Below are 19,192 nucleotides of genomic sequence, written 5' to 3' on the forward strand. Positions count from 1 at the left end.
GGGCGCCTTCGGCGCCCTCATACTAAAATAGTCGGGCGTAGCCCGACGTACGCGTTCCAAAGACGGCCGCCATCGGCGCTCTCATATTAAAGGAGACGGGCGTAGCCCGATATAGGCGGCGCTCTGCATGCATTTCTGTACTGAGGACGCCCTCGCAAAAGTAATATAAAGTGACTTCAAATAGTTAGTAACGAAATCATGACCCCAAAATTAATTAAATAAAAAATAAGTTCAAAAACTAAAACCCGACTACTGCAAATCGCGCTCTAAAAAGTATATTTTGCTTGCTTGATAATTTCAGATAAGAATTCTATCTTGTTTCATACTTTTTAGAGCGCGATTTGCAGTAGTCGGGTTTTAGTTTTTGAACTTATTTTTTTTAGGAGTAGTATCTCTATTTTTCACCGTTTTCAGGATCTCGAACAGACTAATTATGATACAAGATACAAGTGAGCTGCGTTGGTCAATGAACTCGAGGCGATATTGTGCGCGCCAGCTGCAAGCGAGCGCGCAATAAGAAAGCCAATGTGTTTAATGAGTAATGACGTAATGACCATAGCACACGTGTTTGAAATTTGAAACGACGTTTTTTAACACACTTGCAAGAAAAAAGAACAAAACGTATGTATACGAAAACGTAGGTAATAAAATTTTGATTGCTAAAAAAGTTAGTAAAGGTACAATAAAAAAACTTTTAACATACATTACTGCATTAGTTGAATAATTATAACATTACCGCACAAGTTCGTTAATTCTTTTGAAAAAGCGTGCGAGTTTAATATCTAGGATTATGAGCCTAAAAGCGGTTCAATAACTTCGACATTACGAGCAAGTGTATTGAAAATAAATAAGTCAAAAACTTTCAAATCCTTGATATCTTTTTGTTCTGTGTTTCAGTGATCATGGTATTGAATAAGTGTTGCTATTGCTTAGAATTGCGCACAGGGTGCGCTATAATCTCGGTCATATACGTTATAACAAGCTTGCCTCTTGCCTACGTATACACAACACTCGACGAATCAAGTACGTTGTATAATAAATATTTTTCAAACTCAAAGGATGCTCAAAGGGGGGTAGGATTACACCTGTCATCTCCAAATAATTTATAACCTAAAAACGCTAATCTCTCAAAACTGTAAAAATATACTTAAGTCTGTCAAGCAAATACCTATGCATATCTAAGAAAAAAAATCGTGATCTTTTTTCTTTTTTGGTGACAAAAACTTAACCGTCTCTTGTATGACTAAAAGCAACTAATCCTAGTAATCCTATTATTTTTTACTTTTGTGATTTATTCTTCGTTTGATCCTTAAATACTTAATACCTAAGTACATATTTTTTTTCTATTTCAGCTGGATTTTCCATGTATGGATTATATTTGGTCATGATATTGCTGACATTGCTTTTCCTTCTAATGGCCGTTTATTTAACATGCCCTGTTAGTATGTCAGCTGGTTTGTTAGTTAGTGTAGGTTAAGCCTTGTAAAAGCTAAATGTGATCCACTTCGCGATTTCCGATTGTGTGATGATGGAGACAGGAGGTGGCTATAGGAACTCTGTGATGAAACAACGCAACCTAATTGTGTTTGAGGTTTTTAGAATTGTCTCGATGAGTATTAGTTGAGTGTGGTAAAAAAAGTACAGTCAGCGCTAAAAGCTTGTACCAAACAATATTGTTTTGGCTAAAACTTATGTTTTTATGTTGTGGAATAACTCGGATAGTAATATTACTTACCTAATATAAATGGGTCATCTCTCGTTTCGTGCCAATTTAACGTTTTTTCGGAAAAAAATTTTTATTGTAATGTATAATGAGCTGTTAACAGCCACTGTACTGGCTGTTCTGTTCTGTTGGATACCTATTCTATGATACCTTTATTTTAGGTACTTACCGGTATTTTGCCGTTTTATTTGGGTACCGTTACCTACTGTTGGATACCTATTCAATAGGGAATATTAGGCAAAGCTCTGCGTAGGTGGCACCTTTGTGGCACATACAGTAAACAAACCACATTGACACATCACACGTCACGTCAATCACATGGCCTACCGCGAAACAAGAAAATCGAAATTTCGTTATCTAATCTCTCTATCACTCTTGCATATTCGAGCGATAGAGAGGCAGATAACTAAATTTCGATTTTCGCGTTTACCGGTAGGCCCTTGTCAACAAACCGCCTTGATGCATCAATGTCATATTTTATTGTCTGTGAAAACTTGTCAAAAAACAGTTTAAGGCAAGTTACTCTATGAATTTACTGAGTCGGTAGTGCTGCACTCTGGCGGCTGAACATTGCAGTAATATCCCCTATTGAAACATTTATTTTAGGTTACCGTTCTTTTGTGGTTTTTCAGTCCCTGGACTAAGCCATGGCAAAATGCCGGGACGACGCTTGGATGATGATGAATGAGCAATATAGTAAATGAGTATGTGAGTGAGTGGTATAGAATAGAACCAATACGTACGTAATTAAGTCCCGTTTAAGTAAATCGTACCGTGTTATTACGATTTCACAATCGTGAAATTACGATTATATATTTGTATTTGTTTTACAGTGGGAAGAAGAAAATGAAAAATTTAGATGTTATTTAATAGTTTCGGTTGTATTGGCACTTTGCATACATTTGTTTGAGGGCATTTGGATAATTGCTTTCACACATAAATACGCTTACACTGTACCTCTCTTAGTTGTCCCGGCAGGTAAGTGTGGATATATTATAGTCATATATTATCCGCAATTTGGTCGGAAAAGTGTTTAACGTCTAGCCGCCCATACCTTTTTCATTGTCAAGCAAAATTAAATCTTGATTTTGTCAACACAAAGTTCAAATTAGAATGGAACAGGAGACCTTTTTATAGGTCTCCGGGCAGCTAGAGGATAATTGTTTGATCGGTAAAAATATTTATAAAAATCAATGGGTTATTCCCACTAGTTACCACCAAATTTTTACCAGTGGTAACTACTGGGATTTTTTTCCCACCTTTTACCACTGGTAACTTATAATTATTTATTAAAACATTCTATATTTAAACTGTCTTTAGTAGTATTGAACTCTAACAATATTTTACTAATAATGACAGTTTAAATATAGAGTGACTTCGGTGCCAAATTTTTTTTTAAGTTATTTGATATGCGACTTTGTTTCCTAAAATCTACCCTTAATATAAAAAAATATTTGTAGTGGAGGCCTCCATTAGAACCTTATAGTTTTTCATATATTTTAGATTTAAAAAAACACCGAAATCATGTGCAGGCACTGAAATCAATTTGCGTCACAGAATTCAATAATGCATACTTACACAAAAATCACATTTCAATTTTACAGGGTAGGGCAGATTAAGTGTCCTAGTTTGTTCTGCCATTTTACTTAAACATAAAGGTACTTTTTTTTACTTTATAATTTTTTGTTAATAGAGAATTTATCCGTCTTTATGATTTCTAGACTTCAGCTTGATATCTATTGTTTTTATATTGTTTTCAACATGGACGCGAAACGCCAGCTCGTTGTAAATTTATACAAGCAAAAATTAAATTCTTAACGTGCGAGATATTTAAGAAGCTAAAACATTTGACGATTTAAAAAGACAGGATCTTCAAGAACCAGGCCCAAATCTGGTCGTAAACCATCTGTTCACTGTCAAAAATATAATTAAAAGCATTCGTAAGCGTATTCGGCGAAAACCAGCCCAAAGTGCAAGTAAACTCGTTAAAGATATGAAAATACCCCGACGATCAATGAGTCATATATTACGACCTGATCTTGGATTAGGCCTACAAAAAACAAAAAACTCATGGATTGACAGATGCCCAGAAAAACGCTAGAGTGAAAAAATGCAGGGACCTGCTAGCTTGGCATGAGGGGGATAAAATTATTTTTTCCGACGAAAAGATGTTTCAATTGCAAGATAGCCACAATCAACAAAATGATCGTGTTTACGGTGCTTCATTAAGGGATATTCCAGTAGACAAATTAGCCGTATGGCTATCCGCTATCCGTATGAAATCGCTGTATAGCGATTTCGTCGGCTGTCATGGTATGGGGTGCCATATCACCTAGGGGCAAACTACCACTGCTGTTCATTGATCGGGGAGTAAAAATTAACCAAGACTATTATATTCAGAACGTGTTGCACGGTCATATGCTAGTAAATATCCGAAAGTTGCATGGGGTTGTACTATTATTACTTTTCAACAAGACAGTGCCCCGTCTCACAAAGCTAAACGTACACAAGACTAGTGTCGAACAAATTTGACAGATTTTATACCGTGGCAAGAATGGCTTGCAGCTTCACCAGACTTGCATCCGTTGGACTTTTCTATATGGGGATACATGCTCAGCAGGATTTGAAATGAAATGAAATGAAAAACATTTATTTTCAGGCAACTATAGGCCCATAGATAAATACCTTAAACTAGCATACATATTATTACAAAATATATCTTAAAACTAAAAATACACAATTATGGCTGCGATGTAGTTCGCAACCCCGCAGTGTCAGGGAGCCGGCCAAGGAACCGCCGGAACTTGACACCCTTCGGCCAAAACTCCTCCTTGGTGAAGGTCGCTAGATGGTTAGTATAAACGCTCAGCACAAAATAATTAAAATTCACACTGTGTCGAGATTCCACCCTCAGGATGAATCCCGACTTGACTCGTACATACTTTACGATCTCCTCGACCTTCGATTTGGAGCACACAAGGAATGAATTTAAATTCATTCAAGCATCGGTTGGTAACCTATGTGACGATATACCAGATGAGGTAGTGCGTGCTGCGTGCAACTCATTCTATGGTAGAATGCGTAGAGTTGTACAGGTTAAAGGAGAGCGATATGAGCTAATTAATTAATTTTGTAAATATAGAGTATGCTTAAAATAAAAACAAGTTTAATATTGCAATTTGAAGTTTAGTTTTAATTTTATGGTTATTTTAAAGTAGGTCACTTAATCTGCCCAACCCTGTATATCTCAAATATATTACATTTTAATCATATTTTTCATTCTTATTTGATGATAAGCGATGTAACAATGCTAATGATCTCGAAAGCTTACATAAATTTAATTTTATATAGTCTCAAGATTTTAAAATACTTAACCAAATTACGGCTTGTAAAACAACATCTCTAGATAATATCCCACACTATTTGACTGTCCTCATATAATAGGGCGATGTATGGTCCTGGAACGAGTTTCAGACATGTCGACCACTAATTCGGACATTAGTGCCATGAAGGAGAAGATGTTTGTTTCACACAATCCGACCGCACACGCATCAAAAAAAAACTTACCTTACCAAATATGTTACCTACACTACACCCCATAAACAAGAAACTTTTGAGTAGTGTTCAATGCTCAAAAATATTTAATGCACTTATAAAGCAATGTGATGCAATACGGAAAACAAGTATTTTTGAATAACAGAGTTTTAAAGCGTGAACTCCAAATATCGAGGTGTAAGGCCTCAGGTGATACAGAGGACAATGAACATAATTTACTTCATTGGTTTGAAGAGAATATCAAGACAGAGAAAGAAACATTGGGTCTACAAGTTTCAACACACGTCTGGTTTAAAAAAACTACTCATAGTAAACTAGTGAATTTGTGTACGTTATGACATAATTTACTTACCAACATAATTTTACGTTTATACAACGTATCTTGCACTTTTTAGGTGTGATAAATTAGTACAACAAACTAGTTTACAAAACAGGGTTTGAATTCAGTGATCACTTTTTTGATATCGGTGGTCAAAATATCCATGAAACCATGGAAATCAACACCAGCAATGTCAAAATTTATCGCTTTTTAGCAATTACAGAAATAGCATGAATGATACAGAGTAGATGTAATAATGATGGATTTACGCACTTTCGAGGATTTCTTAATCACTTGCATAACGATAAATGCACTAAAACTTTCGGAGTAAATTGCACAATCGATCTCAAAAAAACAGAACCAAACCCACCAAATGACGGAGAAACGTTTAACAAAATCACTTTATTATACTGTACCTCTACTTTATTCAACGGTTAAGACACAACTAAAGTATACTATGTTTGAGAGACTGAGTTCCTGGTCTACAACTTTGAAGGAGTACCGACATGGTTTGCAAATTACACCGGAATCAGTCACTAGCCCGGGACATCGTAAATTTGGTTTTATTCAATGAGTTGAGCAAACACATCATTGTGATATAAAGAATATGATAAGTTAACTAATACCTTATGCGTGTATAGGTACCCATAATAACTCCGATCTAATGCTTCATCTTGAGTAATATTTTTTTGTTTCATAAAATCTGGGTGCGGGATACTCCCACCGAACATCATTTATGGCATTTGAATTTTTTTTCTTGTATTATATAAATTATAAATAAATAATTTGACTGTGTCCCAGACAGAATATAGGCTGAAGATCATGCCTAAATTAATTCAGATTTATTGAACAATAAATTCAATTATTTATTGCCCCAGACACGTAAAAATGGCCCTCCTGAGAAATGCCCTTATCTCTCCCCCACATTGACCTCATACAGGGTGTAACATGAGGAAACCGAATAAGTTTAACCACGCATTTCTGAGGTCAAAAGAAGGAAAAAATGTTATATGAGTTTAGGTCAATGTATTTGTACATAAAAAATAAATGTTATTGGTAAACTTGTTACTTAAAATTGGTTTATTACATTTTTTTTTCGTAAAACCTACTTTTTGCAAAGTGTTACTTGTCACTTTTTGACATCTATCAATAAGGATATTTAGACTACGTCCCATAGCAGCAACATCACCATCAAAAAGGCCTTTTACACTATGTAACAATAAAAACTTGTTTTTTTTTAATTAATATTATCTCTGAAACTAGGCGTTTTTCAAAAAAGTTTATAGGACGTTTTTGTCTATAAATATGATCAGGAATACGCTGTTAAAATTATTCGGTTTCCTCATGTTACACCGTGTATAGGCTCATTTTGACCGGTATGTTTTTACTAAACTATTTATTTATTTCAGTTTATGATTTGTACGCTCTACTTGTGACGTACAGTTTTTTAAAGGAAAAGGAGTAACGTAAATTTTTAAAAGGAAGATAGGTATGTACTTTAAAAGTAAACTTCTGTTTAAGTAAAAATTCAATCCCTCAGCTAATCACTAGCTATTTTCTGCTAAAATCATACTGCTATAGTATGCAGGGTATCGACATTCACATACAACTGAATTGAAAATATGTTTTTTTTTTCTATCCAACCAACTTTAACTTTTTAAGGTTAATGCTTAAGGTCTGGCCTTGCAAATATAGTCTATTTTCCAAGTGGATTTTTTATGCCATTTGGCTTCGATTAAAACGTGTAAACATTCAACTTCATTTGCTGTAGCTTCCTCTTAAGTAATATTAGTGTGTAAAAATGGTGAAAGGTAATATTACGATACAAGAGCGCAAAATAGGAAATTTGCACCGAGTGGTGATATCGACACGAGTTGCGAATTATCTATTCGCACATGTATCGTACAATGTTTTACAGTACATATGACCCTTTTTTCGACATAGTTACGTAATGTGCTAATTATCGCACTAGTGCGGTAAAGTATCACCATATGTACTGTAAAAAAAAAAACAATTTATTTGTATTTCTTTTCCAGGCTAGAACCCGCCCCTGTTACTATACATACATCTTTTGAATTTCTTCGCAGATGTATGAAGGTTTCCTCACGATGTTTTTCTTCACCGAAAAGCTAGTTGTAAATATCAAATGATATTCAGTACATATAAGTTCCGAAAAACTCATTGGTACGAGTCAGTGTACGAGCGAATCCTTTCTGACCATGTCAGCGATGCACGGGTACAAAAGTTCTTGCTTTCTTCGCTGCAATACATTTTATATATAATACCTATGCCGGCCTTCTCTATATACATTGACCTTACCTAGAGTCATTTTACTAAATTGTTTTTTCTTTTCAGTTTATGATTTGTATGCTCTACTTGTGTCGTACAGTAATTACAAGGAAGTACGTGACACACCACGTGCCCCGTAATGAAGTTGTCGCATTTTTTACACCAAATCCGTAACTATTAGTATTTTCCTCAACTTTGGTATAAGTAATTAAATAATCAAATAATATGGGACTTTTTTGTTACTCTAATCTATAAGGCAGTAAGCTCTATATTAGGTACGTAGACAACGATATATATTATACCTTTAAACGACCAATTCTTGTATAGGTATGTATATATGACGAAAGGATGGGAAATGGCGGTGGGCGTAGTACCTCGATGTATTAACTTTACAGGTATTATAAATTAGTACCTATGCTACCAGGGGCCCATTTCTCGAACGGCGTTAGACTAATATTATTACTTATTAGTTCACAAACTATCAAATCGTATGGGTTGCTATGACAACACACTAATAATATTAGACTCATATCGTTCGAGAAATAGGCCCCAGGGGCCCATTTCTCGAACGGCGTTAGACTAATATTATTAGTTCACAAACTATCAAATCGTATGGGTTGCTATGACAACACACTAATAATATTAGACTAATATCGTCCGAGAAATGGGGCCCATTTCTCGGACGATATTAGTCTAATATTATTAGTGCGTGAAATAAGCTTTCGGACGCGTTAACCATACTAGTGCCTATTAAGTATATTTCAGTACTTAAGGAAGAAAATAACTACTACTACGACTAATCGTTCTTAGAATGGAATCTGATTCAATTAAAATAAAATGCGCAATGCGCGCAGCGACGTAGACGCGTTGATGAGTAATTAAATTAATAAATTGCGAAATTAGCGGGGCTCGGCCGCCGCTAGCAAATATACGCGATGAGTCTCTCCGAACCGAGTCAACCCATCGTGAATGTGTTCCTCGCCTTCCTGCAACTAAAAAACAAGCTGGTGCAGGAAGGAGCGATGGATGCGGCGACTGCTGTCCAGATGAATTCGCGTGCGTCGAGTTTCACCGTCGAAGACATCTGCGAAGCAAAGCAAGTGCTGTGCAAATCCCTTGGGATCGTCGGAACCTATGTACCTCACCGGAGAGGGGATGAAGCCGGGAAGAAGTCCCTTGAGGATATACAGAAAATCCTGAGGGAGACTCAAGACCGGATTCCGGAGTTTATGGCGACGGGCACTGTTGGGCGCAGTTAACTACTATTTGTAATCTAACTACTTATTACGACTAAAAGTAGTTAACTACAAGTAGTCATAACTACATGTAACCTAACTACAATAATCAGGTTACATAAAGTAGTCGTTAATCTGATTACTGTAACCGAGTAGTTATAACTACTGACTACTTTAATACATCCATGTAAAAATCATTTTGATCTTTCTTGTCTTTGACATAAAGACACTTTCTGTGTGAAACTGATTATGAATTATGTAAAATAATTAAACTGTAAAATAAGGACTATTTTTGATTTTGCACCATGTCATAAAAGTCATCGTGAATGTGGTTTTATAGGTTTTAGAGAGTGCCGGTTTCGAAAATGATGACAGTTTTGGAATCCAAGATGTCTGCCGTGCACTTTGACATAAAAGTCGTCATGGGTGTCGTTTTATAGGTTTCAGGGAGTGCAGAATTCGAAAATGATGACAGTTTTGGAATCCAACATGTCTGCCGTGCACTTTGACATAAAAGTCATCATGGGTGTCGTTTTATAGGTTTCAGGGAGTGCCGGTTTCGAAAATGATGATAGTTTTGGAATCCAACATGTCTGCCGTGCACTTTGTCATAAAAGTCGTCATGGGTGTCGTTTTATAGGTTTCAGGGAGTGCCGGTTTCGAAAATGATGACAGTTTTGGAATCCAACATGTCTGCCGTGCACTTTGACATAAAAGTCGTCATGGGTGTCGTTTTATAGGTTTCAGGGAGTGCAGAATACGAAAATGATGACACTTTTGGAATCCAACATGTCTGCCGTGCACTTTGACATAAAAGTCGTCATGGGTGTCGTTTTATAGGTTTCAGGGAGTACCGGTTCCGAAAATGATGACAGTTTTGGAATCTAACATGTCTGCCGTGTACTTTGACATAAAAGTCGTCATGGGTGTCGTTTTATAGGTTTCTGGGAGTGCAGAATTCGAAAATGATGACACTTTTGGAATCCAACATGTCTGCCGTGCATTTTGACATAAAAGTCATCATGGGTGTCGTTTTATAGGTTTCAGGGAGTACCGGATCCGAAAATGATGACAGTTTTGGATTCTAACACGTCTCCGTGCACTTTGACATAAATGTCGTCATGGGTGTCGTTTTATAGGTTTCAGGGAGCGCCGGTTTCGAAAATGATGACAGTTTTGGAATCCAACATGTCTGTCGTGCACTTTGACACAAAAGTCGTCATGGGTGTCGTTTTATAGGTTTCAGGGAGCGCCGGTTTCGAAAATGATGACAGTTTTGGAATCCAACATGTCTGCAGTGCACTTTGACATAAAAGTCGTCATGGGTGTCGTTTTATAGGTTTCAGGGAGTGCAGAATTCGAAAATGATGACACTTTTGGAATCCAACATGTCTGCCGTGCACTTTGACATAAAAGTCATCATGGGTGTCGTTTTATAGGTTTCAGGGAGTACCGGATCCGAAAATGATGACAGTTTTGGATTCTAACACGTCTGCCGTGCACTTTGAAATAAAAGTCGTCATGGGTGTCGTTTTATAGGTTTCAGGGAGCGCCGGTTTCGAAAATGACGACAGTTTTGGAATCCAACATGTCTGTCGTGCACTTTGACACAAAAGTCGTCATGGGTGTCGTTTTATAGGTTTCAGGGAGCGCCGGTTTCGAAAATGATGACAGTTTTGGAATCCAACATGTCTGCAGTGCACTTTGACATAAAAGTCGTCATGGGTGTCGTTTTATAGGTTTCAGGGAGTGCAGAATTCTAAAATGATGACAGTTTTGGAATCCTACATATCTGCCGTGCACTTTGACATACAAGTCATCATGGGTGTCGTTTTATAGGTTTCAGGGAGTGCAGAATTCGAAAATGATGACACTTTTGGAATCCAACATGTCTGCCGTGCACTTTGACATAAAAGTCCTCATGGGTGTCGTTTTATAGGTTTCAGGGAGTGCCGGTTTCGAAAATGATGACAGTTTTGGAATCCAACATGTCTGCCGTGCACTTTGACATAAAAGTCATCATGGGTGTCGTTTTATAAGTTTCAGGGAGTGCCGGTATCGAAAATGATGACAGTTTTGTAATCCAACATGTCTGCCGTGAACTTTGACATAAAAGTCATCATGGGTGTCGTTTTATAGGTTTCAGGGAGTGCCGGTATCGAAAATGATGACTGTTTTGGAATCCAACATGTCTGCCGTGCATTTTGACATAAAAGTCGTCATGGGTGTCATTTTATAGGTTTCAGGGAGTGCCGGTTTCGAAAATGATGACAGTTTAGTAATCCAACATGTCTGCCGCGCACTTTGACATAAAAGTCGTCATGGGTGTCGTTTTATAGGTTTCAGGGAGTGCAGAATTCTAAAATGATTTTACTAAGAGAAGAGGTGAAATAACTTCGTATTTATTTTCTTTGTCGTCTCTTCTGAACTCGCACCCAATTTCACCCACAATATATTTAGTTAACTATGAATGAATTTGACGTCAAAATTTCAATCCGGAGGTCGCGGGTTCAAATCGTGCCTCGTACCAATGGGTTTTAACCGACTTCTTTACCCAGAAAGAGGAGGTTCGGTCCTGGGTTCGAATTCCGGTATTTAATTGTGTGATGATCACATATATTTGTTCCTGAGTCATGGATGTTTTGTATGTATTTATGTATTTGTACATTATATATATTGTTATCTGAGTACCTACCCACAACAAGCCTTCTTGAGCTTACCGTGGGGCTTAGTCATTTTGTGTAAGAATGTCCCGATAAAATGTATTTCTTATGTATTTCACCAATTACTCTGAGACCCGTGGTCCGATTTGAGTAATTCGGAAATTGTGTACGGAATATTATTTGATTTTATTTACCACTGTAACCTGTGCCCAGCAGTAGGACGTACAATACATACATACATACATACATACATGCATACACACATACATACATACATACATACATACATAAATACATACATACATACATACATACATACATACATACATACATACATACATACATACATACATACATACATACATACATACATACATACATACATACATACATACCTACATATAATCAAGCCTATTTCCCGGAGGGGTAGGCAGAGACCAGGGATTTCCACTTGCTACGAACCTGACATGCCTCTTTAGCTTCCTTCACTTTCATAAAATTCCTCATATACACGCTCGCCGGTTTAGGGTGCTCTTGACCTGTGCCCTGCTTATCAAAAGCTTGTAAGTAGTAATGAATACAAGTGAAAGTCCCTTTTTGACAGCTTTTGTTAGAAAGGGACTACCATTTGTATTATCTACAAATTATTTGTATTAGCTTTTGATAAACAGGGCACAGGCCTTTCTGCCTGATTTCCCCGAGTAGGACGTACGTGGGTATATAGTCAGACCAAGAAAAGTCTGCAGCGGATTTGATAGCCCACGCAGTGCAAGTATTATTTTAAATGTCAAACTTCTATGAAATGATGACGTATAAATAACACTGACACTGCTGCTGGGGCTATTAAAATCCCTGCAGACTTTTCTCGGTCTGACTCTACATCTGTGATCGTATAAAATGTACAGTCACCTGCAATAATATGTTACTCTTCGAAGACCGCAAAAATATGTGACACGCCCTTATGGCTTATGGCTCTACAAATAAGATCGTGTCAGATATTTTTGCTGCCTTCGTTGTGTCACATATTATTGCTGGTGACTGTACCTACTTACGGAAAATATTCTATCAAGAAAAATATGCATGTTTCATTAAATGCATGACCAACACATTATAGTAGTTTTTGTGACTTTTACATAATTATGATGAATATTGCAAGACAAGTTCGATGATTCTGATCTGAAATTGGATTTAAGTGTAGGGTAATTGTGTCAGTTTACCGTCCGGTGTCAGTTTCCGTTCACTTGACGGATTAGCATAATAGGTAGGTACATTTCATTTATAATTTGCTACTTGCGAAATATATTTTTTATGTAGATAGATAAATTGTTTAGATATTAAGGATTGCAATAACTCCAAATTGGTGCAGCAATTAAGGTTTATATTCAAATTTCGTCAAGTGGACGGAAACTGACACCGGACGAAAACTAGTGCAATGACCCTATGTAGTGTACCGACACATCGTAGTGTTTTAAATTTGAAGGCATGTTCCTTTTGTTCCCGCGTGGAGTAATGATTAATGAAACAAGGTAGAACATGCGATAGGTTGGTACTACTTACTTCATTAAATCGGCTAACAGCATGTCGGGCCATGCTCAGTGTAGGGTTTCGTAGTTACCATTCTGTCAAAATAGGCCATAGTAAGTATCATGTACATTACAAGCATAAGGGTGCTTTGTATGACTTTTTACTAAGAGAAGATTTTTTGCAATACCCCAAAAAGGACATCAAAAATGTTTTTTGGAGACCCTTATTCATTTTGAAACATGGAAAAAAATACGCTCTAGCAAAGTACCAATTTGGCTTCGTTAAAATTTATTTAGTTGAATACAACCAAGACTTATTTAAAATGCGGAATAAAGCTTTGTAATTGACAAATAATCATATATTTTAGATTTAAAAAAACACCGAAATCATGTGCAGGCACTGAAATCAATTTGCGTCACAGAATTCAATAATGCATACTTACACAAAAATCACATTTCAATTTTACAGGGTAGGGCAGATTAAGTGTCCTAGTTTGTTCTGCCATTTTACTTAAACATAAAGGTACTTTTTTTTACTTTATTATTTTTTGTTAATCGAGAATTTATCTGTCTTTATGATTTCTAGACTTCAGCTTGATATCTATTGTTTTTATATTGTTTTCAACATGGACGCGAAACGCCAGCTCGTTGTAAATTTATACAAGCAAAAATTAAATTCTTAACGTGCGAGATATTTAAGAAGCTAAAACATTTGACGATTTAAAAAGACAGGATCTTCAAGAACCAGGCCCAAACCTGGTCGAAAACCATCTGTTCACTGTCAAAAATATAATTAAAAGCATTCGTAAGCGTATTCGGCGAAAACCAGCCCAAAGTGCAAGTAAACTCGTTAAAGATATGAAAATATCCCGACGATCAATGAGTCATATATTACGACCTGATCTTGGATTAGGCCTACAAAAAACAAGAAACTCATGGATTGACAGATGCCCAGAAAAACGCTAGAGTGAAAAAATGCAGGGACCTGCTAGCTTGGCATGAGGGGGATAAAATTATTTTTTCCGACGAAAAGATGTTTCAATTGCAAGATAGCCACAATCAACAAAATGATCGTGTTTACGGTGCTTCATTAAGGGATATTCCAGTAGACAAATTAGCCGTATGGCTATCCGCTATCCGTATGAAATCGCTGTATAGCGATTTCGTCGGCTGTCATGGTATGGGGTGCCATATCACCTAGGGGCAAACTACCACTGCTGTACCAAATTTGAAGTTTAGTTTTAATTTTATGGTTATTTTAAAGTAGGTCACTTAATCTGCCCAACCCTGTATATCTCAAATATATTACATTTTAATCATATTTTTCATTCTTATTTGATGATAAGCGATGTAACAATGCTAATGATCTCGAAAGCTTACATAAATTTAATTTTATATAGTCTCAAGATTTTAAAATACTTAACCAAATTACGGCTTGTAAAACAACATCTCTAGATAATATCCCACACTATTTGACTGTCCTCATATAATAGGGCGATGTATGGTCCTGGAACGAGTTTCAGACATGTCGACCACTAATTCGGACATTAGTGCCATGAAGGAGAAGATGTTTGTTTCACACAATCCGACCGCACACGCATCAAAAAAAAACTTACCTTACCAAATATGTTACCTACACTACACCCCATAAACAAGAAACTTTTGAGTAGTGTTCAATGCTCAAAAATATTTAATGCACTTATAAAGCAATGTGATGCAATACGGAAAACAAGTATTTTTGAATAACAGAGTTTTAAAGCGTGAACTCCATCAATTCAAAACTATTTGAAGTGGTCGACTAATGCTTGAAGATCTAATTACCTATTAATTATGATCTCCAGCACCCTCAAACACTTGAGCTAAATTGTAACTCCTATAGGTATTTAGACATACAGACATTGAGGATTGTTATAACATTTGCTATGTTCAATTTGTATCTATGGCTATCCTTTAGAAATATCGATCAGTAGGTACGCTCAGTGCCTTTGAAGCGATCTCTACATTAGAAGGCCACTTTATTTTCAATCCCTTGTTCTGTACACCCTGTCCCTTGGGTGCACCTTGCGTAGTACTTACATACACAAGTTATTTTAAAAGTAGAGGGATCTTAATGACTGCATTCATTTAACATGGCTGACGCGTTTAAAGGTATCGAGGTGTAAGGCCTCAGGTGATACAGAGGACAATGAACATAATTTACTTCATTGGTTTGAAGAGAATATCAAGACAGAGAAATAAACATTGGGTCTACAAGTTTCAACACACGTCTGGTTTAAAAAAACTACTCATAGTAAACTAGTGAATTTGTGTACGTTATGACATAATTTACTTACCAACATAATTTTACGTTTATACAACGTATCTTGCACTTTTTAGGTGTGATAAATTAGTACAACAAACTAGTTTACAAAACAGGGTTTGAATTCAGTGATCACTTTTTTGATATCGGTGGTCAAAATATCCATGAAACCATGGAAATCAACACCAGCAATGTCAAAATTTATCGCTTTTTAGCAATTACAGAAATAGCATGAATGATACAGAGGAGATGTAATAATGATGGATTTACGCACTTTCGAGGATTTCCTAATCACTTGCATAACGATAAATGCACTAAAACTTTCGGAGTAAATTGCACAATCGATCTCAAAAAAACAGAACCAAACCCACCAAATGACGGAGAAACGTTTAACAAAATCACTTTATTATACTGTACCTCTACTTTATTCAACGGTTAAGACACAACTAAAGTATACTATGTTTGAGAGACTGAGTTCCTGGTCTACAACTTTGAAGGAGTACCGACATGGTTTGCAAATTACACCGGAATCAGTCACTAGCCCGGGACATCGTAAATTTGGTTTTATTCAATGAGTTGAGCAAACACATCATTGTGATATAAAGAATATGATAAGTTAACTAATACCTTATGCGTGTATAGGTACCCATAATAACTCCGATCTAATGCTTCATCTTGAGTAATATTTTTTTGTTTCATAAAATCTGGGTGCGGGATACTCCCACCGAACATCATTTATGGCATTTGAATTTTTTTTCTTGTATTATATAAATTATAAATAAATAATTTGACTGTGTCCCAGACAGAATATAGGCTGAAGATCATGCCTAAATTAATTCAGATTTATTGAACAATAAATTCAATTATTTATTGCCCCAGACACGTAAAAATGGCCCTCCTGAGAAATGCCCTTATCTCTCCCCCACATTGACGTCATACAGGGTGTAACATGAGGAAACCGAATAAGTTTAACCACGCATTTCTGAGGTCAAAAGAAGGAAAAAATGTTATATGAGTTTAGGTCAATGTATTTGTACATAAAAAATAAATGTTATTGGTAAACTTGTTACTTAAAATTGGTTTATTACATTTTTTTTTCGTAAAACCTACTTTTTGCAAAGTGTTACTTGTCACTTTTTGACATCTATCAATAAGGATATTTAGACTACGTCCCATAGCAGCAACATCACCATCAAAAAGGCCTTTTACACTATGTAACAATAAAAACTTGTTTTTTTTTAATTAATATTATCTCTGAAACTAGGCGTTTTTCAAAAAAGTTTATAGGACAATTTTGTCTATAAATATGATCAGGAATACGCTGTTAAAATTATTCGGTTTCCTCATGTTACACCGTGTATAGGCTCATTTTGACCGGTATGTTTTTACTAAACTATTTATTTATTTCAGTTTATGATTTGTACGCTCTACTTGTGACGTACAGTTTTTTAAAGGAAAAGGAGTAAAGTAAATTTTTAAAAGGAAGATAGGTATGTACTTTAAAAGTAAACTTCTGTTTAAGTAAAAATTCAATCCCTCAGCTAATCACTAGCTATTTTCTGCTAAAATCATACTGCTATAGTATGCAGGGTATCGACATTCACATACAACTGAATTGAAAATATGTTTCTTTTTCTATCCAACCAACTTTAACTTTTTAAGGTTATGCTTAAGGTCTGGCCTTGCAAATATAGTCTATTTTCCAAGTGGATTTTTTATGCCATTTGGCTTCGATTAAAACGTGTAAACATTCAACTTCATTTGCTGTAGCTTCCTCTTAAGTAATATTAGTGTGTAAAAATGGTGAAAGGTAATATTACGATACAAGAGCGCAAAATAGGAAATTTGCACCGAGTGGTGATATCGACACGAGTTGCGAATTATCTATTCGCACATGTATCGTACAATGTTTTACAGTACATATGACCCTTTTTTTCGACATAGTTACGTAATGTGCTAATTATCGCACTAGTGCGGTAAAGTATCACCATATGTACTGTAAAAAAAAAACAATTTATTTGTATTTCTTTTCCAGGCTAGAACCCGCCCCTGTTACTATACATACATCTTTTGAATTTCTTCGCAGATGTATGAAGGTTTCCTCACGATGTTTTTCTTCACCGAAAAGCTAGTTGTAAATATCAAATGATATTCAGTACATATAAGTTCCGAAAAACTCATTGGTACGAGTCAGTGTACGAGCGAATCCTTTCTGACCATGTCAGCGATGCACGGGTACAAAAGTTCTTGCTTTCTTCGCTGCAATACATTTTATATATAATACCTATGCCGGCCTTCTCTATATACATTGACCTTACCTAGAGTCATTTTACTAAATTGTTTTTTCTTTTCAGTTTATGATTTGTATGCTCTACTTGTGTCGTACAGTAATTACAAGGAAGTACGTGACACACCACGTGCCCCGTAATGAAGTTGTCGCATTTTTTACACCAAATCCGTAACTATTAGTATTTTCCTCAACTTTGGTATAAGTAATTAAATAATCAAATAATATGGGACTTTTTTGTTACTCTAATCTATAAGGCAGTAAGCTCTATATTAGGTACGTAGACAACGATATATATTATACCTTTAAACGACCAATTCTTGTATAGGTATGTATATATGACGAAAGGATGGGAAATGGCGGTGGGCGTAGTACCTCGATGTATTAACTTTACAGGTATTATAAATTAGTACCTATGCTACCAGGGGCCCATTTCTCGAACGGCGTTAGACTAATATTATTACTTATTAGTTCACAAACTATCAAATCGTATGGGTTGCTATGACAACACACTAATAATATTAGACTCATATCGTTCGAGAAATAGGCCCCAGGGGCCCATTTCTCGAACGGCGTTAGACTAATATTATTAGTTCACAAACTATCAAATCGTATGGGTTGCTATGACAACACACTAATAATATTAGACTAATATCGTCCGAGAAATGGGGCCCATTTCTCGGACGATATTAGTCTAATATTATTAGTGCGTGAAATAAGCTTTCGGACGCGTTAACCATACTAGTGCCTATTAAGTATATTTCAGTACTTAAGGAAGAAAATAACTACTACTACGACTAATCGTTCTTAGAATGGAATCTGATTCAATTAAAATAAAATGCGCAATGCGCGCAGCGACGTAGACGCGTTGATGAGTAATTAAATTAATAAATTGCGAAATTAGCGGGGCTCGGCCGCCGCTAGCAAATATACGCGATGAGTCTCTCCGAACCGAGTCAACCCATCGTGAATGTGTTCCTCGCCTTCCTGCAACTAAAAAACAAGCTGGTGCAGGAAGGAGCGATGGATGCGGCGACTGCTGTCCAGATGAATTCGCGTGCGTCGAGTTTCACCGTCGAAGACATCTGCGAAGCAAAGCAAGTGCTGTGCAAATCCCTTGGGATCGTCGGAACCTATGTACCTCACCGGAGAGGGGATGAAGCCGGGAAGAAGTCCCTTGAGGATATACAGAAAATCCTGAGGGAGACTCAAGACCGGATTCCGGAGTTTATGGCGACGGGCACTGTTGGGCGCAGTTAACTACTATTTGTAATCTAACTACTTATTACGACTAAAAGT

General features: G+C 36.3%; 2 long non-coding RNA genes across 2 annotated transcripts in view; both read left to right on the forward strand.

Moving 5' to 3' along the window:
- Window positions 1–19,192, forward strand: part of LOC134801917 (uncharacterized) — a 204,840-nt gene that overhangs the window by 86,131 nt on the left and 99,517 nt on the right. The gene's annotated exons all lie outside the window — the stretch shown is intronic.
- Window positions 421–8,081, forward strand: LOC134801767 (uncharacterized). The gene is made up of 5 exons (XR_010145718.1): window positions 421–621; window positions 898–1,023; window positions 2,557–2,701; window positions 7,007–7,086; window positions 7,953–8,081. It is a non-coding gene; the product is annotated as an uncharacterized LOC134801767 (long non-coding RNA).

This window comes from Cydia splendana, chromosome 23 (genome assembly GCF_910591565.1).
Source record: "Cydia splendana chromosome 23, ilCydSple1.2, whole genome shotgun sequence".
Classification (NCBI taxonomy): Eukaryota; Metazoa; Arthropoda; class Insecta; order Lepidoptera; family Tortricidae; genus Cydia; species Cydia splendana.